The sequence below is a fragment of the Caretta caretta genome, chromosome 1 (genome assembly GCF_965140235.1).
Source record: "Caretta caretta isolate rCarCar2 chromosome 1, rCarCar1.hap1, whole genome shotgun sequence".
Classification (NCBI taxonomy): domain Eukaryota; kingdom Metazoa; phylum Chordata; order Testudines; family Cheloniidae; genus Caretta; species Caretta caretta.
The window spans coordinates 149,502,491-149,525,363 of record NC_134206.1 but is presented as its reverse complement, the minus strand read 5'-3'; the positions used below and the strand labels follow the sequence as shown (position 1 = coordinate 149,525,363).

Below are 22,873 nucleotides of genomic sequence, written 5' to 3'. Positions count from 1 at the left end.
TCCAAGGTGTTTTTTTGTAAATTGCATCATGACAGAATTGCCGTTCAGTTCTCATATCCAGGTTCCAATTTGTACACTCCTCTATTCTTCTTAGCATATGCATAATATGCCTCCTGTGCCACGTGACCAGGATTCATCACTGAATTTGGTCTGCTGGTTGGATCATTAGCTTCCCTGGGCCAGGTCCAGTACTGACACTGAACGCTGATCCATGCCCTAGGTTCATAAGCAAAAAAATAATTCTTAATTTATTGATAGCTGACTTTATTCTCATTTTGTATGGCTCAGTATGACATGTTGTGTATGTGTATATAGATCGATAGTACTACTAATAGTAGATAGTATAGTAGATTAGTACTACTAATTCCATACCAGTGATTTTCAAGTTGATTAGTTCATTTGGATAAAATGGTTTGTCTAACAATGACACTTTAGATACATGTAATAAATTAATTCCCAAGCACAAGAAAAATCTTTTGCTTTCAGTGTTACATTAATGAGCATCTACACTGCAATGGAGATAAGAACCGTCAGTTAGAGAAAGTATAGGTTGTTTAATGTCATGCATTTTTATTTTTTGGTTTTGATTTGTTTTAATTCAAGAAGGCACTGATCTAAAATGAGCCAGGAATGAGGGATGAAATTCCCATTATAGGAGACACTCAAAAACAATGATGCATATGGGAAATCTTACTCTTTTTTTCAAATTCTCTAAATGCTCTGGTGTTGTCCTTGTGAACTACAAGACTTGGGTTTCCATTAATCTACAGTTTTAACATATTTGATTATTTCCTTTTAAGTATGTAAAATAGTGAGTTAATTATTTAAGATTTATTAAGTCATCTCTAGGTTGAAGAATTGGATTCACCTACAAGATATATCAGAGAGAAATAGCTTTCCCATTTAGTAATCTATCTTTTCCTAATGAGAAGGAGCCACACAATAGATTTCAGTGTCTGTAATTAATTACTACAGATATCTTTTAGGAGTGATCATTGACAAGTTCCCAGCACCACAATGCTGTGTAGTGCCAAATACAAGTGGAAATAAAAAAAGCTCACAAAGATAATTAGATAAGCACAATGTATTAATATTGCACAAAATCAGTATTGTTAAAAAAATATGAACACTTCAGATTTTTCAAATGAAAAGACATGATATATAGCACATTTTAAAAAAAAGTTATTTTAATAAGTAAAAATCTGTCTACTACCTCCTCTTTTCTTTTAGCAGCCTTCCTCTGTAACCAGACTCAAACCAGAATTCACATTAAACCAAGAACAAGGTGTAACGATGCTGGTTCTGGTGGGACCCAACTGAGAGTGCCAATTCAGGACAAATTGCTTCAAGCAGGGCAGTTACAGCCCAAGCCTGGGGATTTTCCACCTCTAAGGCAAACAAATCAGCCAAACAGAGAAGACTTTGGTCTCACCCCACTGGCTAACCACAAGTCACACAAGCAATTCCCTTAGACACTCCAGTTTCCCAGTATCCCCACCAGTGCCACTCGTTATGGGGACAAATGGTTATGAAAACCAATACCCCAGTAAAAGAAAAAAGGTTCTCTTGATCCCAAAGGACCAAGCCCCAGACCCAGGTCAATATACAAATCAGATCTTACCCACAAATCACACTGTTGCCAATCCTTTAGAATCCAAAATCTAAAGGTTTATTCATAAAAGGAAAAAGATATAGATGAGAGCTAGAATTGATTAAATGGAATCAATTACATACAGTAATGGCAAAGTTCTTGGTTCAGGCTTGCAGCAGTGATAGAATAAACTGCAGGTTCAGATCAAGTCTCTGGCGTACATCCACAGCTGGGATGGGTCTTTCAGTCCTTGGTTCAAAGCTTCAGTGTAGCAAAGTTCCTCCGGAGGTATGAAGCAGGACTGAAGACAAGATGGAGGATCTGCAGCAGCTTTTTGTATTCTCTTGCCATGTGGTCTTTCTTTCTTTGTTCCAAAGACAAGCTGTCTATCAGATGGCATGGAAAAACCTTAGAGTTCTGTCCATAGGCAGGTCCCTGCATACCTTGCTGAGTCACAAGGCGTGTCTGCCTTCTCTCAATGGGTCAGTAGTATAGCTGATGGTCCTTAATGGGCCATCAAGCAGGCTAGGCAGAGCTGACACCAACTTGTCTGGGGTCTCATCCAGAAGCATAGCATAAATTTGAAATACAGACAGTAGAGAGCCAATACTTAATACAAAAATGATACATGCAAACAGATAGCATAATCATAACCAGCAAACCATAACCTTGTCTTAGACACCTTATTTGACCCCCTTTATACAAGATTTGGTACCACTACAGGACCTTGGTTGCAACAATGTTCTATACAGTCCCAATTCAAATCAGTAATGTCACACAAGGTTATGTAGCGAATGAGTAAATAGAAAAAAGATTGTGTATAATGAATGAGGCAATGTTAAGAAGATAAATTGGAGGGGAACCCACAAAGACCTTTGTATCAGTCAGTAAATATGTCCCCTTCATTGTGCACCATACAACTTGCACACTAAATGAAGCAGAGGTCCTGCAGAAAATGTAGTTTATGATTATGTAATCAAAGATGCATCATAATGTATAGCCAAAAGGGAGCAGACTTTAGGCTATGTAGGCAGTTGGTACTTCCAGATGGTTCAGTGCTCCCCCTTTGTGATCGTAAACATATTTTAGTTGTTTGGGTATGTACCACATATGTAGAGGACGTATCCGTATAGAAAAGAGCAGAACTATATCATACATTTATTTGTTTGGGTCCTTTTGCCTGCCTTGCCTACTCGCTGGCCGCTAATTCTCCCAGGACATATTCCAACCCCTTAAAAAGCATCAAAGAAGGTAATTTAAAGTAAAATCAATCTGTGGAAGAAATGGTTCTTCCTCTTCTTTCTCCCCTCCTGCCACTCCCAAGACAGACAAGATACATTTCTGATCTAATGACATAAAAATCTTATGGCATTAAGTTTGGGCACTTCTTATTCCTGCAAGGCTAGAAACATAAGCTTTACTCCATTGAGGAGGGGAGATTACCAGTGTGACAAACAACACCTTCCCTAGTCATGAAAGGGCCTGAGATAATTGCCATTAAAGTCATGACATTTTGAGGCCTACAAAAGTTATTTTTGGTAATTTTTCATAAGTGTTTTATATTTATTCACTTCAGTATTTCTCTCCTTCTGAGCCTTGCACATTTGGACTCTAAGGCCCAGATCCTTGTCTGGTACACATACATACAATTCCTCTGGACTCCATATTTGTTTGCTTAGTATCTGGCCCTTAGTAGTAGCAAAATCACCTGGATTTAAAGGTAGTGGTATAAGAAATAATCTCTCTCTTTTTTTTTTAAACTCTCCAAAACATTCTTTAAAATAGTTTCTTTAACATATCTGTTTTATATACAAAACACATGTTGGGGAGGAGTGATGTAAAGGGTTTAGGAGCATGAGTTTGAGATGACCTGCACAGCCACCATGTGCTCCACATATAAACAAGTACATACTTGTCAAATGGGCCTTCCAACAGATATAAAAATCTGCTCATACAGCTCCTCTCTGCAAGTAATACTCCTGTGTTTATGACTGACTTAAGTCTAACCTCCTTCACATCTAACTGTCATCCATTTTTGTTCTTGAACATCCAGAACCTATGCATTTCTGTCTGCCCTATGGTTTTTAAAGCTACTGTCATTCAACACTAAGTTGTGCTGAGAAGAAGATAGAGCTAGAGCCTTTTGAGGGCCTTAAAACCATTATTTAAAATGTTAGTTTGAGTGAGAAAAGGCAATCTGGCGGAAGAAAAATTAGTCTGAAGAAATAGCTCTATCATTTAATTAGTTGGTTCTTTGTCACTTTGTTGGCCATGTGCCGATGCTTCACCAACAGCATATGTGGATGGTGCAAGACAAGGGGAAATACTATTTTTATAAGACTGTTGTTTGGAAGGTATTAGCTGGCACTCGTGAAGCTGACAGAAGAGATGATCATCTCCATTAGGTTAAGAAGTTAAAAGATCTGAACATTCTGACTCTTACTAGATTAGCATCTTGGTGTTTTTGTTGTTGTCATTCTTTATGAGATCACATTGCTTAGTGAGGCATATTCAAAATTAACAGTATTTTCTTGAAAAGGCTTTCATGAGCAGATATATGACCTGGTGTTCAGAGCAAGATATTGTCTTCGATGCAAGCTGTATAAAATGTGAAGAAGTGTGCTACTAAAAATTGAACTTTTTAAAATGTCTGTATTTAATATATTAATAAATACAATGAGTCAAATGTTAATATACAATAATATAAGTCAACTGCACAATTATGGGAGGTGATGCAGTAGTGTTGACATGAGTCAGTAGATAATTGCATTATTTCTGGTGAATTTACTGTTGTCTGTGTTGATTTTGCTACATAATGTAGTGTAGCGTTATACAGCAATTATGCGCAGAAGATATGACACTAGTTATGTAAAACCTTTTAATATGATTATTTTATGTCATGAAATAGTCTTAGTCTATCCAATGTTAAAGGACTGCTTGAGAACTCGGATGTCAAATTTAACTTCTGTTGTGTGACTTCTAAATCTGAGCATGATTTTATCTTTTCAGTTAATTACAGAACTAGGAGTTCTGAAAGATCATTTGTACACTCTGTCTAAAATTTGACAAGGACTTTGAGGCAGGCTGGGGGAACAAAAGCTATGTGCTAGTCATATAGAGGAGAATAAATCTACAAATTACATTTGAAGAGAGGGAAAATCAGACAGCAGATGAATATATGGTGAGGGAAAGAATTTGAAATCATAATGCATCAATTTTTGTGTGTTTAAATCATGTATTTATACAGTCATAGAAAAAGGCTTAGCTGACATTTACAGGGGAAAAAAGTGCCAAGATTTCCAAAACTAGAGTCTAAAATTAGGTTCTTAAATCCATGTTTGGGCAGCTAAATAAGTGATTATTCCTTTTTCGTAAGTGTTGAGCATCCAAAAGCTGCTACTGACTTCAGATTGGAGCTGTGGAGCATTCCACACTTCTGAAAATCTGGCCACTTATCAAGGTGCCCAAATGTAGATTTAAGAGCCTAACTTTAAACTCCTAGTTTTGAAAATTTAGGCTTTCATTTTTGTGTTCATACTTTTCTGGATTTAGTTGTTATAATGTTTTATTTTTTTATTTTGAGACTGAAGTTTGAAACCAAACTTTTTGTGTACTTGATGTGCATTAGTTCTGATTGGTTAATAATGGATACCTCTGTCGGATTGAAATGGGGGATAGTTTTAAATCGTTGGAAGCCAGATAATTTTATTTTAAAATTTACTAACAACATTTAGTTTAGAGAAACAAGAAATGGTAGCTCTTACTAGTTGTTTCTCTTACTGCCAACTCAGTGGTGTGTCTCCCACTATTTAATGAGGAGGGTTCTTCAACATATCTTAGGGGACACCAGGATCAAGACCAAGCAAAATAATCATAATTATTAACCATGGCTATCTGCTTATTAAAGAAAGGGAAAAAAGAGAAAAAAATAAACAAAAAATGCATATGATAGAGTACAGTTATAAACTGGTTACTTCTATTACAATCTCCTTTATGTGCCTTTTTATGGAGCACTTTTAACAGATATTGTACACTTGAGAGTACACCAGACTTTGATGTGCTAATTTTCTCTTGGTAAGTTAAGACTAACCTATTTTTTTTCATTGTTAGTGTCTCATTAGTTACTTAAAATTGTTTATATATAGCAAAATGTTTGGTTTAAGGGCAAGTGAAGCCTGTCTAATTATTCATAGAGAGCTAAATGGTTTATAGTTGGGCAAAGTAAACCATCTTAACTAACTCCTGTGAAATCAAAGAAGTTAGTTAAATTACTTAGAAAAAGCCATTTAAGGAGCTGTCTTAAGACAGGCCAATTACAAATATTAAGAATTCTAAATCCAGTTGAATCACACTATTTCTCTGTTCACCGATGTTTAGCCCCTGTTTCTTCTCCAGGAATATATAATGTAATTTAAGTTACAACAGCATTTCAATAGTCCAATAAAATCATTACAAGAGTTTTAAACCCAATCACTTGGCAGTGTCTTAGTTAACTTCCTCACACCAATTCATGTTGAAGTATTGGGGAGGTTTTCCTTGGGTTGGTTTCTTCTTGGTTTTTTTTGTTCTTTCTTATCAGTCTGTAGCAGCTTGTTTCTGGAGGGCTGTGTTTGAATAGGATAGCAGAAGGTGCATGTGAGGGTTCTGAATTCAGAGTTTTTATACGCTTCTCCATCCTATTTTCATGAAATTATAAGAAAACGTTGCTCTTAGTGCTTGCTTAGCTTCAGGTTACTTACTGTGACCCTTTCATTGGCTTAATGCCTTGGCAAAGTTGACACTTTCCACTCCTGAATATGCCGTCTGTTTAAAGAAAATGCAAATTTCTTTAATTGCCTTTGTTCTTCTTGTGGGAGGAAAGCATCAGATAACTTTCAAAGCTAGTTTTACTTCTTTTTATTCAGTCCTTTCTTTGAGATAGTCTTTCAATTTATTTTGACAGGCAATGAAATTCTGTTTTCAAAAAAATCCAAACATGAATTTCTAGTTCTCAAAATAGTCTTTTAAAATTAAATAACTTTTAGAAAGTCTTCATCTTAAATCAATTCTACATGACAATTTTTGGAACAATGACTCTCTTATCGTCCTGAGATGAGTAAGGATTTGCTTGTACGTTGCCAGTAATAAATTCTCCACTAATATAAATAGTCTATATTTAAATGGCTTCTTACCCTATTTTAACAAGGTGATTAGAGTCCATAATGGTACATAAAGTATTTTACCACTTTCACAGCAATTTCCTTAGGAGTTATATCAGGAGCTTTGCATTTAGCTAACATATTTGCAAACATGCATTTCACAAAAGTGTTTGCCATTACAACATTTAAGAAATAAACAAAAGTTTAAACTTCTCCAATTATGAATATTTTTCTCTAGAGGTTTTAAGAGCACAAGCAGGTTTTCTTGCCAAAGGGGGGGGATTGGTAGAACCCACTTTAACCAGTTTTGTTGCCCTGATAACTCACCCTATATTCTGTTCACAAACCGGTTTCTTCTTAAAAAAAAAAATAATGCTTACATAGTTTGTCTGCTTGATGTTTCCTTCTCCTTGGGAGATAGAAGCAGAAACCTTCTGGAATTTCTTTGATTAGCTTTAATGTTTTGTAACATAAATAGCTAAATATATGCATTGTTATATTTCCAAATATCCTGGCTATCACACTCTTGTAGCTATATCTTAATATTCATTAAAAGTACAAACATGTTTGTAACAAATTGTCTTCTAAGTTATAATAATTGTATTAATGTCATTTTTATATCAGTGTTGAGGTCTGCCCCCCAAACCTCCAACTGAATAGAGAGGTGACATTAGTTAATTTTAGTTACATTTTTTCTTCTCTATAGTTTATGTTTGTGGTAAATGTTTGCATTATATGTGTTTTAGTTATACATCCAGAAATAAAGGGGGGGGGAGAAGAAAAACCCTAAAAGTAAATAAGGCACATTATTACAATTTACATGTATGTAACTGCACATATTACGGTAATTGGGAAACTTCATTCAGATCATGAAATCCTCACAGAACTGTTTTTTGTCAACTTTTCAGTGTCTAGCAGGAGGGAAAAAAATCTAATGCTACATCACAGTAGTGGAACATAATGCCATAATAACTGTACTTGATAAAGTTGCACCTAAAGGAAAAGGCACCCAAGGATCACAAAGCTGATTACAGAAATCATTCCACTAAACAATATCCTTCACTAAGTTCCTAACATTTGCTTCATTTCAAGAACATGCATCTCTCATAGTGCGAGAGAAATCTGGATGTGACTAATTCTTCCTCCTGGACAGCCATGTGGCCCATGTGAAAAACAGCTGAACCATTTATTTAGACCACAATGTAAAAACAATACCCACAGTGGAAACAGTGAAACATACAAATCAGCAGCTACTGACCTAGGGAGAGTGTCTTATGCAAAGCTGTTAGTTAAAGGAAAATGTGATTATATTGTCTGCTATAACTTTAGATCAATTATATAGTTGCCATAGTATGGTCTAGATCAGGGGTGGGCAAACTTTTTGGCCCGAGGGCCACATCGGGGTTGCGAAATGGTATGGAGGGCCAGGTAGGGAAGGCTGTGCCTCCGCAAACAGACTGGCCCCCGCCTGCTGACTGCCCCCCTCAGAACCCCCGACCCATCCAACCCTCCCCTGCTCCTTGTCCCCTGAACCCCCCCCGGGTACCCCCCACTCCTAACCACCCCCCTGGGACCCCACTCGCTATCCAACCCCCCCTGCTCCCTGTCTCCTGACCGCCTCCCCCTGCCCGAACCTTTGACCCATCCAATTGTCTCCTGCTTACCCTCGGGGACCTCCTGCCCCTTATCCAACCCCCACCCCCTTACCATGCCGCTCAGAGCGGCAGGATAGGCTTTTTGGAAAGGAGGTGGGCGGGTGCAAGCCGCACTGCCTGTGCGGCTGCAGGGGACGAGGGACAGCAGGGGAGAGGCCGGGGGCTAGCCTCCCCGGCTGGGAGCTCAGGGGCTGGGCAGGATGGTCTGGCAGGCTGGATGTGGCCCGCAGGCCGTAGTTTACCCAACTCTGGTCTAGATTATACTTAATAGGTGCAGCTCTGAATAGGGGGTGGTATGGAGCTGTTTTGACCCTAGGGGGAATTCAGGGAGTGCACCCATTTTTCAGAGTGGGTAAAGGGATTAAATTGGATCATACATTAGAATGGTGCTGACTACTGACACAGTGCACCAGATCAGCTCTCTCAGTCACTCTGTGTCCCTGTCCCCTGGGGGGCAGTTAGCTCTCTCACTTGGGCTTGGGGGCAGCAGTTTCTGAGCTTTCTTGAGCATGGGGATTGTTGTTGCCCCAGCCCTTGCATAGGCTGTGAGAAAGGAAAGTGTGTGTATCTGTGTGTGGGTGAGTGGGAGGCTCTTTGCATTCTGCCTCCCATTCTTACTGCCCCTCATTGTACTTGCACAAGAATAACCTCGCCCTTCAGAAGAAATCTATTTATGGAACAAAAAAATACCCTTTTAATACTTTCAAACTTAATTCTAAGGGTATGTCTACTCTGCAACAAAACATCCATAGCTGGCCTGTGTCAGCTGGCTCGATCTCGCAGGGCTTGGACTGTGGGGCTATACATTTGCAGTGCAGATGCTCAGCCTGGAGCTCAACCTCTGGGATCCTCCTCCTTGTGGGATTTTAGGGCTTGGGCTCCAGCCCGAGCCTGAATGTCTACACAGAAATTTTATAGCCCCACAGCCTGAGTCATATGAGATTGAGCCGTGGCTGATGGATAATATTTTAAGAAGTTTATACTGACACAGAATAAATTTGATGGAATCTCATTTAAGACCAGGTAGAAGGGGAGGGGAAGGGTCACTGGAAACTTGAAGAAACAAAGAAGCAATATAATGCTGTAACTGAAATGAAAAGATGTAGAACACACTCCAGTGAAAACCCAATTTAGCACATTTATCCGGAGATGCATACTTAGAATGATCATAGGGCTTACTATAATAATTGCTAAATATCTAGTGTTTTATAAAAGAACTTAAGTACATGGCTTATGTTATTAATAATGGGAGTTCACCACTAAACTCCACAGGCTCCTTACTGAAAATTGACTGCTTCGTTCCTCAATATTTTTATTAAATAAATGACTTTTTACTTGCAATGTTTGAAATTCTAGATTGATAGACAGTGAAGGGGTCCCTGAAGTTTAGCTGTGCATTAGGCAATATTTTCAGTACAAAAAATAAGGATTGTGCTCTCTCCTGAAAGGAAAAGGAAGTATAAACATCCTTCCCTATTATAATATACAACAAAACAGTTCTTAAAATGTCAGAGGGAAAAGTGGTGTTACTTAAGAATATGTTAATAGACTAGGCAGGAAAGAATTTTATTATCCATTACCAAACGGCAGAGTTGAAAATGAATGCTCTACTAGGTGCTATATATACCATAAACATGAAGTATTGTATATCTGTGTAATACTTTACTATGATGTAAGTTATGGGAAGAAGTGGTCAAAGACTGAGTACATATTTTATGTTGGATACCTGGGAACAGCTCTGTGTATGTGTACACGTGCAGGCACACAGTGAGAATGGTGTTCAACCCTTCTGTTTTGATAGGGTTGTGGGTTTCTTTCTTAAATGTACATGCTACTGTGTGTTTCTGAGGAAAAAAGAAGGTGGAAAAATGTGCCTTGAACCCGGAATGGAAGGTGTTAAGGTTTGTGATATACCGTAGTTCTTATGGGAGTTCATTCCACAGTTTCTGACCAGCCCCCAGGAAAGCTCAGTCACCTGCACAGATGAACTTTACCTTTGTGGATAGAGTGTTTTATTTTGCTTTAGGAGTAGAGTTGTTAAGTGAGGTCTTAATCTCGGACCTTTAGGTGATCTTGTACTTATGCTAGGTCTGGGCTATTGAGCACCCTGAAGATAAGGACCAATGCCTTGAACTTGGCTCAATATTAGTAAAGGCAGGAACTTCCCCTTGACTGAGAAGGAAAGGTAGTCACGATTCACACTAAAATAGCTATTGGTTTATTTTTATTATAAGAAGCAATAGTTAGATTCCTATAATCATATTTTATATTATAATTTATAAATTTCTAAGAGTAATATAATTTGGAGTAAAAAATTACGAATGTCTATCTTTTACTATAGAATAGCAAAATATTCTTGAATAGCGGTGGAGATAATAGGGCTGCTGCTAATGGCAGTGGTGAAATATCAAAACAGTTCTTAACCTGAATTTATAGTAAAAAGCCATTTTCATGACACGTCAGGCCAAAAGTGTTATTTCATTATTACATGAGTTGTTTAATTCTGCTCCATTACACCCAGTTCTGCATTACTCGTCATTCCTAATTTACTGTATCCTATTAAAAGTTTTTTTAGGTCATTTGTTGTTACTGCTAGTAAGACATTAAAATGCCTTGAGGCTATGAAAAATAATAAATTTAATGTTGCTAATATAGTTCTGCCAAGCCTTGCCACCAGTAGATCACAATTGATAGCTTGTACTTAGATTGTACTGTAAATCTTGGCATTGTTTATTCTGAGAAACAATTTCTATCTTCATAGTAATTTAAAATGATGCATTTTTCAAACATTTCATTATTAAACTTTTTTCAAATGACTATTTGCAGACATAGATGTGCAGTTTGAACTCTCCAAATTGTTATAATTTTTGTAAGAACATTATACAGGATGTGAATGAATAAACATATTTCCCTGTAGTTCTCTCCTTTGAGAAAAGAAAAGCCTTGAAATCGAGCAGTCTGAACACCAGGGACTTGATTCTCCACAGCCTTACATCTTTTCTCAAAGCAGATAAGTCATTGCTTACATCGTAATGAAAGAGGTGTTGGCAAGCCCAGAGGTGCCAGGGCTATGAACAGTGAAGCCTAGAGGTGCCAGGGCTTAGCCCTGGCACACCTTAGTACAAATTACACACTGTGAAAAGTGTTCCAATTCCTACCTGTGCAAAGTCGTTACCTATTGCTACCAAATCGGAATGGTAGTGTTCTATACATCCACTTTACACCCATTTTGCATACAGGCACAAGATGCAACGGACTGGAGAATCTGACCCCTTAGCACTGAATTTAGCCCTCTTTTAGGCTTGGTCTTAAATGGTCACAGCCTGTAACGTATGTCGGCAATGCACTTCTGGATGTACACAATTGTCTTCAGCCTGGGCAAATTGATTTACATACTGACTATTGTCAATATGGATAAACTTGAGATCCTTGAGTGACTACTTGAGAGTTGGATGGTTGGTTCCTCTGATAAAGAAAACATTCATCTGATTTGCTTCTAGCTACATCTATTTCTTTTAATTTGTCATGAAAGTCATACGGGGTTGATTACTGTTAATATCGTCCATAGGCATACGTGTTGGGTCTAAAGTCGACACCTGTACTGCAAGGTTTTGAGAACTTAATTAAAGCACCTTCGTGTAGGCTCAGCACTGAAATCCTGCTGAATCCTCTGAAGTGGATGGTCAGGCATCCATTAATAACCCAATTATTGGAAACCACCAGAAAATATTATTTCCTTGGACAACAAAGTTTCTGATAACCAAGGTTCACATAAATGGGCTTTTTTATGCTCCATTTCACTGGTCATTATATTTTTCATTTAATAATATCTTTATTTATATTTATATATATATAGAGAGAGAGCCTTTCCCAGAGGATCCTAACACATTTCACATCTACATCCAGTACATATAATATTTCTGAAGTACTGTCACCTCTTGGCCAGCAGCCGTGCATACGTGCTGTGTAAAATGTGTAGTATAACAGAGAAAGGAAGAAGAAAAAGAGTACTTGTGGCACCTTAGAGACTGTGCCACAAGTCCTCCTTTTCTTTTTGCGAATACAGACTAACACGGCTGTTACTCTGAAACCAGAGAAAGGAAGGTACATTTGGCTAAGGGCAGCAGGGTAGAACTATACTTTAAGAAGAGTGTTATAGGATCTATATTGTCCAAGCAGAGTACATCCAGATTTTGTTTATTTTAAAGATTCATCCAAAAGACCTACCCACAGCAAACTCGGTTTATTTGAAAACTCTAGTTGCCTTCTCTTGCTCGTCTCCATTTCTATCAGGCTACTATAAGTTTAATGTTCTAGCTCATGCAAGAGATGATTTTTATCTACCGCAGTTATACAGACTACTGAAGTAGATTTTCATTGAAAATGCATGATAGAAGTATCTGTAAGTCATATTAAGATTTTAAGTTTTTTATTAATATTGAGCTGGTATGAGAGTTTGGAAACCAGTGGGTGAAAGTTATCTTCTAATTGAGCTATTTTAGTAGTCATATCATGTCTACATCTCAGTCACGACAGACTGATTTATTTAGATAATTTCATTTACATGAGGTACAGTACTATGTATGGTGAAGGAATATGGGTGAGGATGTGACTGGTGAAAATCTGTTTTCCCCTCTTTGTAATTATTTCTTAAAATAAATACTGTGGTACATACCTGAGCTGCAAAAACAAGTAAAATGTGTACTTTCCCCCTTCAAATAAACCTGCATCACATATCACTCCGATTCAACCTGTGAATTTTGTAAAGACTTGTGGTGCATTGCAAATTTAATGTAACTCTTCTAGCAAAAGTGAAATCCCAAGTTTTTTAAATGTTTTTTTTTAGAAGAGATAGGTAAATACTGCAAAATTAAAACCTGAGAACATTCCCAGAAATTTGTGAATGAATTTACTGCAGCTGTGTTCATGCTCACTTATGTTCATTTTCCATAGACAGGTCAGTGCTCAGGTTTGCTCACATAAGTGTTTGTCTAAAGTACATTCCAAGCTGATGTATTCACAATGGAAGGCGGTATATTTTCATATGGGATGGGACATTTCTTGACACAATATGAGGACAAGGTTGTCCAAACAGCTTGATAGAGACATGGCACAGAGTACCGTAAGCGAACAAGCCAAAGATATGACTGCACTCTTTGCAATCAGGGCTGTATATGCATGCACAGTTACTTTGTGGGAATATGACAATACCCAACTAAAGCTAAACTGTGCAGCCAGCCAACAAATCTGTTCACCGTTTTTTTTCCCCCTGGGAAGACCTTGTGTAAAGCTCATGTGTCCAGAAAGGAGAAGATTCAACATTTTCTTAAATGCATTAGTTAGCTTTCTATAAAACATTCCCTCGCTCTGAAAGACTGAAAGCCCCAGTAACTTATTAATGCCCTCCTCTATTATTTTAGTTACAGTGGCAGTTGACAACATAATCAACATAACTTGAATATTTAATAAACACAGAGAGCTATTCATAATCAATCCAAAAAGTTTATAAAAGCAACAAAACCTCGCTAAGATAAATGCAAAAATTCAATTACTGAATATATTTGAATATCTCAGGTTAAGCATATGCATGTTTAAAGGAATGAGGCCTTGATTATATTTTTCAAAGCTTACAATACTTCTGAGTGATAGAAAAAATTGTTTGTTTCATAACTTTGCTAGTTGTTGGTATCTTTAGAAATAAAATTTTGCTTTTATATAGAACAAGAGCATGTTATAGGCCTTTTTTAAAAGTAATTATTACAGACCTATTTTTGAGATAAACTATCTGTAATAAGATTCATAAAATTTATTTCCAATAGTTCCCTCTGAGACTTTAAGGAGACTCTACTTCCTTCTATGTCCTTTTTTTGAGCTTCCCTGAGTAATTTTCTTTTTCAGAAAATAAAGCATATTGACTTTGTAATGGCATGCAATTGGAGGCATACAGTAATTTTTAATTATCTTTCCAAACTAAAATGACATATTATTTTAATAAATCTTTTGGTAACATTTTAAAGCAAACATTATATATTTACAGTCAGATTGTGTTTGATCTTAATATGTAGCTATGCTAAGTCTTTTTTTCCATGTTACACTCCACTTCATTTCTAATGCAACCAGCATTCTATGTTAAGTAGTGGTGGTGTAGCTGTGTTGGTCCCAGGATCTGAGAGAAGCAAGGTAGGTGAGGTCATATCTTATATTGGGCCAACTTCTGTCAATGAAAGAGACAAGCTTTTAAGTTCCACAGAGCTCTCGGTCAGGTCAGGCCCGGCCCAGAACAGAAGAAGAGCTCTGTGGATCTCTTATTGGACCAACTTCTATTGATGAAAAAGCTATTATTTTACCCACCTTATCTCTCTCAGTGGCAACTAGTTCATCTTGTGAAAAGTGAATGCACAAGAGTACACTTTTTCTACTCAGACAGCTTCTGATGAGCTCACGTTGACAAGAATAGTCAGATATGTAATAATTATGCAACTTGTCATATTATCCTTTTTGACTCATCACATTAACAATGAAACCTGATATGGAAAGAGTTATGTGATTTTAATAGGTCTAAGCATTTTAACTTTCCCAAGAACTATTCTTCTATCCTATCTCCAAACTTAATTGTCCGTTGCTTCTGTTTGAAAAGGTAAACATAAATACATTATTGATTGTTTGCTTCTTGTGTTTGTGACTGTTTAGCAGCTTTGTTATTGAACAGTCTACCAAAGTATAAATTCTCATAGAGTGAGAGAAGTTCCAGTTTATACAGCAAATGGAACGACATAGGAAAGACAGACTGTTGTACTCCAAGTCTGATCACTTTAAAATGACAGAATTAGGAATGTTCAAACCGGATGAAGCTCAAGAATACAATTAAGATGTTAACATGTCGGGGAGTCTGCCACTCAGGAAAAAAAAATGTAGAGTGAGAGATACAAACTGGGAAGATATCTTGGGATTGGGCAAGTTCCTGATATTGAGGTTCGACTATCTGGGAAGCTAAGAGAACCTGGTTATTAGTCAATGGATTCCTTTTAAAATATCCAAGAAAAGAAATAGCAGCCTAACCCCAACGGCAATCTTTCCTAGGGAGAGGAGAAAACTATCCTTCATTCATTTCACATAAATTAATTTGCAGAGGGTCACTTCAGATAGAGTTGGGGATAGAACCCAATCTAACACCCTAATCTAACACACCATTAGGGGATAGAACCCTAATCTAACACACCACTTCCATTTACTACAGTCTTCTATATTCCACAATAACATAGTGTGGTTTAGGTCTGGTCTGCACTACAGCCCTTTGTTAGTATAACTGTGTCAGTCGGGGTGTGAAAAAATCCAACCCACTGAGTTGAAAGAGTTATATCGACCTAATGACGTGTAGACAGAGCTATGTCGGCGGGAGAGCCTCTTGGGGAGGTGGGTTAACTAAGCCCACAGGAGAGCTGCGTCAGTGTCACTGTAGCTTTTTAAGTGTAGACTTGCCCTTGCCCTTTTAGCAGCTAGACCACAGAGAGAGGTTTATGACTCTCCTACTTCTTTCATGCTAAGATAGCTGGTTAATTTTTAGCTCCTGGAGTAGAGATTTATGTTTTTATATCCAGAGGTTCTGAGCTCAGTCCCCACAGATGACACAAAGAAGACAAACATAAGGTAATAGTAAAGGTTATATGTGTCCGCATATATTAAACCTAAAGATATTTCTTGTGATGAGGGAATACTATCCATTCGTAATTACTGTACTAGAGGCTTACCTACCATCTCTGTATGCATATGTTTGGATTAGACAAGGGCTTCTGTCATTCTATTATCCATACACTGAAAACCATAGATGGGTACTTAATTGTTTTTCTTGAATACTTTTTAGATTGACATGTATAATTTCTGTACACAAATTCTACATACTTACCATAAACTTCTGAAATAGTGCTTGAAATTTGTGAACTATCATACTTTTTTCAAAACTGTGAAAGAAATGAAGATGATATTTCTCTTTTCTCAGGAAAGCTAATAGTGACAGCTTGATAAGCAAATGTGTTTTGCACTAGGGAATGAGCACTGAATGCCTACAATGACTGAGGTGTATTAGAATGGACTTGTGTGATCTCTCTTTTTCTTCCTATTGGTCTCTATTGCCCTTTTTGATGTATCTGTCTCTTTCCATGTATTCACTTGAACATGTAAAAATGTGCACATTATATTGAGTCTGAGTTTGTATAGGTTCCACTTCCAGCCATTAGATATTCTTATGCATTTGTCTATTAGACTGAAGAGCCCTCTTTTATCACAATTATCTGTGCCAGGTGGCTACTTATAGACTGTGGTCAAATCAGCATTTAACCTTCTCGTTTATAAGCTAAATTGTTTGATCTCCTTTCACTATATAAGGCATGTTTTCCAAACTTTAATTATCCTCCTGGCTCTTCTCTGAATCCTTTCCCAGTTTTAAACATTCTTCTTCAATTGTGGACACCATAACTGGACATGGTATTCTAGTAACAGTCACACCAGTGCCAGATACTCCAATTTGATATTCCCCTATTTATACATTCAAGAATTGCATTGGTAATTGTCCGCCAGGACCCTCAAGTCTTTTTCAACTCACTGCTTCCCAGGATAGAGGTACCCATCCTGTAAATATAGTGTTGAAATATATATTATTTGCTTGTGCCCAGTTTACTAAGTGTTCCAGATCAATCAGACCAGTGACCTCTCTCCTTCATTATTTACCACACCTACAATCATTTTGTCATCTGCAAACTTTGTCAGTACAGATTATATGCTTTCTTCCTTGTCATTGGTAAAAGTGGTAAATAACATAGGACCAAGAATTGATCCCTACAGGAACCCCATAGAAATGCACTCATGATTACATTTTTGAGACCAGTCAGCCATTTTAATCCATTTAATGTGTGGCAGTTTGATTCTGTAACTTTCATAATGTTGATTTTCCCAACCCCCATGTTAGTTTGAATAAAATTATCGAGTTCTGTGGACAAAATATAGGGATTTAAATTTTTGTAATAAAAGCAGATTAGAATTTCTCTGGTGAGTATGGGTTATTTGTTAATATGCACAACCGTGAAAAACAAGGGAGTGCTTTGATGGGTGTGAATAATAGCTGGATCGAGAAAGATGATTCTATTTATCTGAGGATTTTGATATTTCTAAATTTGGTTTTATTCTGATTTGGAACATAAACCAAAAAATTCAAAATTTGGAGAGAAAGGGAATGGAGCCCTGGCTCCAAGTAGGGTGACCAGGTAGCAAGTGTAAAAAATCGGGACGGGGGTGGGGGTAATAGATGCCTATATAAGAAAACCCCCCGCAAATCTGGATTGTCCCTATAAAATGGGTACATCTGGTCACCCTAGCTCCAAGTCAGTCTGTCTACTCTTATTCCCTCCACACCCTGGCTCCAAGCTGGGCTCTGCAGTTGCCTGCAGTCTGACTCAATGTAGAGCATGTGCACAGTAATCCAATTAACTTCCCCTTGTGAAGAAACTGGAGAGTAAGAGGTAGCTGCAGCCAGGTCCCGGTGGGCAGGGAGAAAGAAAATTAAATGTCAGGCATCTGTCTGCAGTAAAATAGAAAATTCTATGGCAGAAATGCTAAATTCCATAGCATCTTGGAAAAATACTAAGTTTCCTGGCTGTGGAATCTTGAAGTCTATGTGAAGAATGGGGCTGGTCACATCTTTTTAGAGTTATTGTTTCAGGATCTATGCAAACATAGGAAGATATCACATCATTGGTTATTTTTAGTTCATGTTTTCAAGGCTATCTTTGTAACTCTATGGGTTAGACATATAATTTAAAACAAACAAAAGTCCACAAATAACTGAAGTTCTAGAGCACAGAAATTTGCACCGCATTCCACAGCAGATTCTGCAGACACAGAATCATGGAGCACACAGAGCCCTGATTGAAATATGGAACTGAGGGGTTTCTTCTTGCTTTAAATTCAATTCTGAACACAGTCTTAACTACCAACATATCCGTAATATGTTGCTGTCTCCATGTAGATCTACTCATCTATGTGATGACAAATATCAGGAGCTACTTTTTGGAAAACTGACTCAGTCTGGCAGAGTGCACAAAAGCAGATAGTGGATTAATCTACATGTTCAGATTTGACTTTCTTTGCTTGTAGAAAAAAAAAACAAATGGTAATATGCTAGATCTCTCCATCCGTTCTCCATTATAGTATCCTCGAGGGATGATTTGCCCTTGTTTGTTTTTCACTGTAAAAAGTATAATAAACAAAATCACTAGCAGGTTTCCAAGCAGTTCATAAACGCCCTGAAGATATCAGGGTTCCTCTCAGCTCTATGAGAATTACTGAAGTCCATTAACCATCAGCCGACATAAATGTAATTTGTACTGTAGTTATGATCTTATATAGTCTGTGGTTTTTCCTTATCACTATGACTTTTGGGGAATATAGCACGTAAACTGAAAGCATTAAGAATGGAAAATTTCATAATGTTGTTAAAATAAATGTGCAGCAATGTAATTCCATCATGGTGTTCAGGCACACTGTGGAGTAATACATTTTCACAGTATAATTGTTCTTTCTAATTGCATTTAGAATATTAAATATGGCAGATACTTTGAACACAAAGTCTACAATGTGGCTCTAGGCATAGACTTGAGCAAGGAGTGTTGCATAAATTTCATTGCCCTAGAAGCCACTCCAGGGGACATTGTGCCTCAGAGACAACCCAATGAGGCATAATTCCTTCCCTCTTTTTTTTCTTTTGCTAGTTGTTTGATGCTGGACAATTTGAGCCATGCCAGCTGTGATGGCTGGTCTCTTTTAGTGGGTGGAGTGAAGCGAAGCTAAGACTTTGTACCTTCTCCACCCCTCCCTGCCATTCCCATCCAACTACTCTTGATGGGCACAGGGAATAAACAGATTCTGACTTTTACCCCCATGTAGCCTTGGCTGTAGCTAGCACTTGCTGTGTTGAGGAAAGAGCTTCAAGGGTCTAAAGCTTTCCGAATTCTGTCCCATATAAAATCCTCTGTACTGCTTCTCTTATCCCCTATGTAGAAGGGTGAGGCCCCTGGACCTGGTGCCACCTTAGATGATGGAGCTGATGTGGAACAGAGGGAGCTAGAAGTCTGTGACATATGAATACACAGGCCACTATAAATACAGTGCAACATGTATGCAGTTAAATATATAGGCATACTGGTACAGAGCACACAATATCAAATGATAGAGGGTTACATTTTACACTTTCAGAGTAACAGCCGTGTTAGTCTGTATTCGCAAAAAGAAAAGGAGTACTTGTTGCACCTTAGAGACTAACCAATTTATTTGAGCATGAGCTTTCGTGAGCTACAGCTCACTTCATCGGATGCATACCGTGGAAACTGCAGCAGACTTTATATATACACAGAGAATATGAAACAATACCTCCTCCCACCCCACTGTCCTGCTGGTAATAGCTTATCTAAAGTGATCATCACTTTAGATAAGCTATTACCAGCAGGACAGTGGGGTGGGAGGAGGTATTGTTTCATATTCTCTGTGTATATATAAAGTCTGCTGCAGTTTCCACGGTATGCATCCGATGAAGTGAGCTGTAGCTCACGAAAGCTCATGCTCAAATAAATTGGTTAGTCTCTAAGGTGCAACAAGTACTCCTTTACATTTTACACTGTTGACTTTCCTAAACTATCCAATTATAGGATGTCAGACCACATGAAAAACTTAGAGATGAAAGAACCTGATTTTACCAGTGAAAATTTGAGATATCAGTTGCCTTTTCCCAATGGAAGCACATCATTTAATTTATTGAGAGTGAGCAAGGAAGACAACTCAGCGGACGAAAGGGAGAAAATCAGCAGCGATGTTCCTAGGCAGTCAAGATAAGCATTGCAAAGAAAAAATCGGAGAAAAGGATGTTGGATAAATCCGAGCTTGAGTTTGTAGATGAATGAAGGGCAAGAAGCATGAACAAAATAACAGATTATGCCCAAATCAAAGAGCCTAGAGCCCATGAGGATTCTAATTTAGAAAACCATATTTTCCTTTACTGTGCAGAGGAAAAATGGATATTAAAAGTGAAAAGAAATTTAAAGTGAAATAATAGCTGCACAGTTCAGTTGTGCTATGGTGGAATGAGAATGGAGGGAACCCACCTTACTCTCTCCCCTCCCCACAAATGTGCCTGTTCAGGGTAGCTATAATTCCATTATGTGTGTCTGGGAGCACAAGGGAGGGGATTTAGCTACCACTGACAAGAGCGCTAGTCAGATCCAAATGAGTCCTCTTTGACAGGAGCCATGGACCATGGTCTTATCCGTCGCACGATGCAGAAGAGCTGAGCTGGACACAGCACTGAAGTTTTCCCAGATTTGTTGCTATCCATTTGTTTTCCTCTGCTCTTCAGAAGCTGTATGCATTTTAAAGGCATTGTGCCTTCAAGCAGCCTTGTTGGGGCTGTGTGCCTCATTCCCTCATTCTCTATGCATTTCCAGTTTTTAGCAACCATAACTGAGCTCTTAGACTGCTACTGTGCAATTGCAGAGAATGTACGTAAGAGCAGTTAGAGATGGAACTATTGACTTAACTAAAAATATCAAGGGTGTTAACTACAGAGTGACCAAGAGGAAGGAAATAAATGTAAGTATCAGCTGAATCATTTAGAACTTTGGGGAAAAAATTGTGGTTAAAGCATACCCTTCCACTGGTTACAAAACAAAATCTTACATTCTGAAAAAAATAGGTTTCTATTTGCAATACGTTTTGTCATGCTTGTATTGTCTAACAATTTGCAATCAAACTGCTAAAGATTTAGGCTGGAGGAAAAAGTCCAGATGTTTAAATAACCAAAAATACCTAGAAGAGAAGTTTTAATTAGATGTAATGATTTCATTAGTTTTTGACTTGTATGGATTTTTTTAACCACTTCCTAGGCTTCTTGACTTTCATATAGGACTCTGTATTTGAAAAAGTCATTTGTTTCCTGGCAGTTAGGATTGATTTATTGAGCACATAACAGCAAGAGAAAAACAAAAGAGAAGCTTAGTGAAGTTGCCATCAGAATGTGTGCTGAGGCTAAACTATAAAACTTCCATTATTAAACTAATGGGGAGAAACTCGATGCTATTATATACAGATTGAGCGTATTAAAAAAAGCCAAAACACCTAGAAGATGATGCAAATGTCATTCAGAAGGACCAGATTCAGAAAAACATTGAAGCAGGTGCTTGACTGTAAGCACAGGGCTAATCATATCCTATTCAGCAAACTGCATAAATACATGCTGGTCCCATTAGAGTCAAGCTGTTTGTTGAACAGGAGTGAGATTAGTCACATTCTATCAATTAAGCACATGCTCAAGTGCATTGTTGAACTGGGTCCTATACTTGAAACAATATACCGTATATGGAACTCTTTATAATAAATAGACTACATCATATTTCTCATACTCTTTTTCTGAAATGGATCTCCCTCTTTAAAACAACAGCAAATGTTGCAGCACATAACATGAGATGTGTTTGTGGGTAGCTCAGAATACACACTTTGTTAGACCTGGTTAAATTCAGCATAGTATTTTGAAGTGCTCCTACACATCGGTAATATCTGATACAGAAAGTGAAACACCAGTTGTAAGATAACAATATTTGCAAATCCTGTTGTCTGCTCCAGCAACATATTTGTTTGTATTTTGTTATTTCTAAATCAAAAAGAGCATGGCAGAATAACATACAGTGTAAGATTTCTTCATATATCTTACTCTTTTAAATCCATTAGGGTGGCTTACAGAGATGTGTTAGACATTTTACTAGCCATTTCACATCTGCGAAGACTGCAGAGAACAGGTTTCTCTCTAACTAATGTTAGGAGTTACCATTTGTTACAAGTTCCTGAGCCTTGCTGAGTCCTGAGCCTTCTTGAGTCTCTCTCTCTATATAGTCACCAGAGATGGAACAAATCTTTGTTTCGTATTTGATTTTATGCTACCAGAATGTTGCCCTTCATTATCCAGATCTATATTTTCTGAACCCCCTTGTTATCTTGAAACAAGAGCTATGTCCTCTGATTTGAGATGGGTTATGATACTATTTCAGGTGATGAGGCATAGATAATTTGTAGGGAAGAACATGGGAAAGAAGACTAGTTGAGAAAGGAAAAAATCAGAAGATAGTCCTTCATTTGCCAATGATTTTCAGCAGACAGAAAAAGACTAGGACAGGCAAACTGTGCATGCACACAGCCAGTTGCTTCAGTCTCAAATTCCCCAGCAACACAATTGCAGTGATGTCAATGTCCTTGAGGTCTTCTTTGCAGAGGGAAGTGGCTTATGTGAGTTTGTACCTGTACCTAGAAGAACTATACGTTGGCCTGCTCTTAAATATTGCACACCAGTTCATGGAGCAGTGGACCCTCAGGGAAGATATTGAGCAAGAGTGTAGCATACAAGAGCTGTCATTCACAGTCCAGTTCAATTCATGCAGTCTTAACTCAGCTTATGGACT

General features: G+C 37.8%; 1 protein-coding gene across 11 annotated transcripts in view; it reads left to right on the top strand.

Moving 5' to 3' along the window:
• DMD (dystrophin) overlaps window positions 1-22,873 on the top strand; it is a 2,122,534-nt gene that overhangs the window by 1,151,188 nt on the left and 948,473 nt on the right. The window lies entirely within an intron of this gene.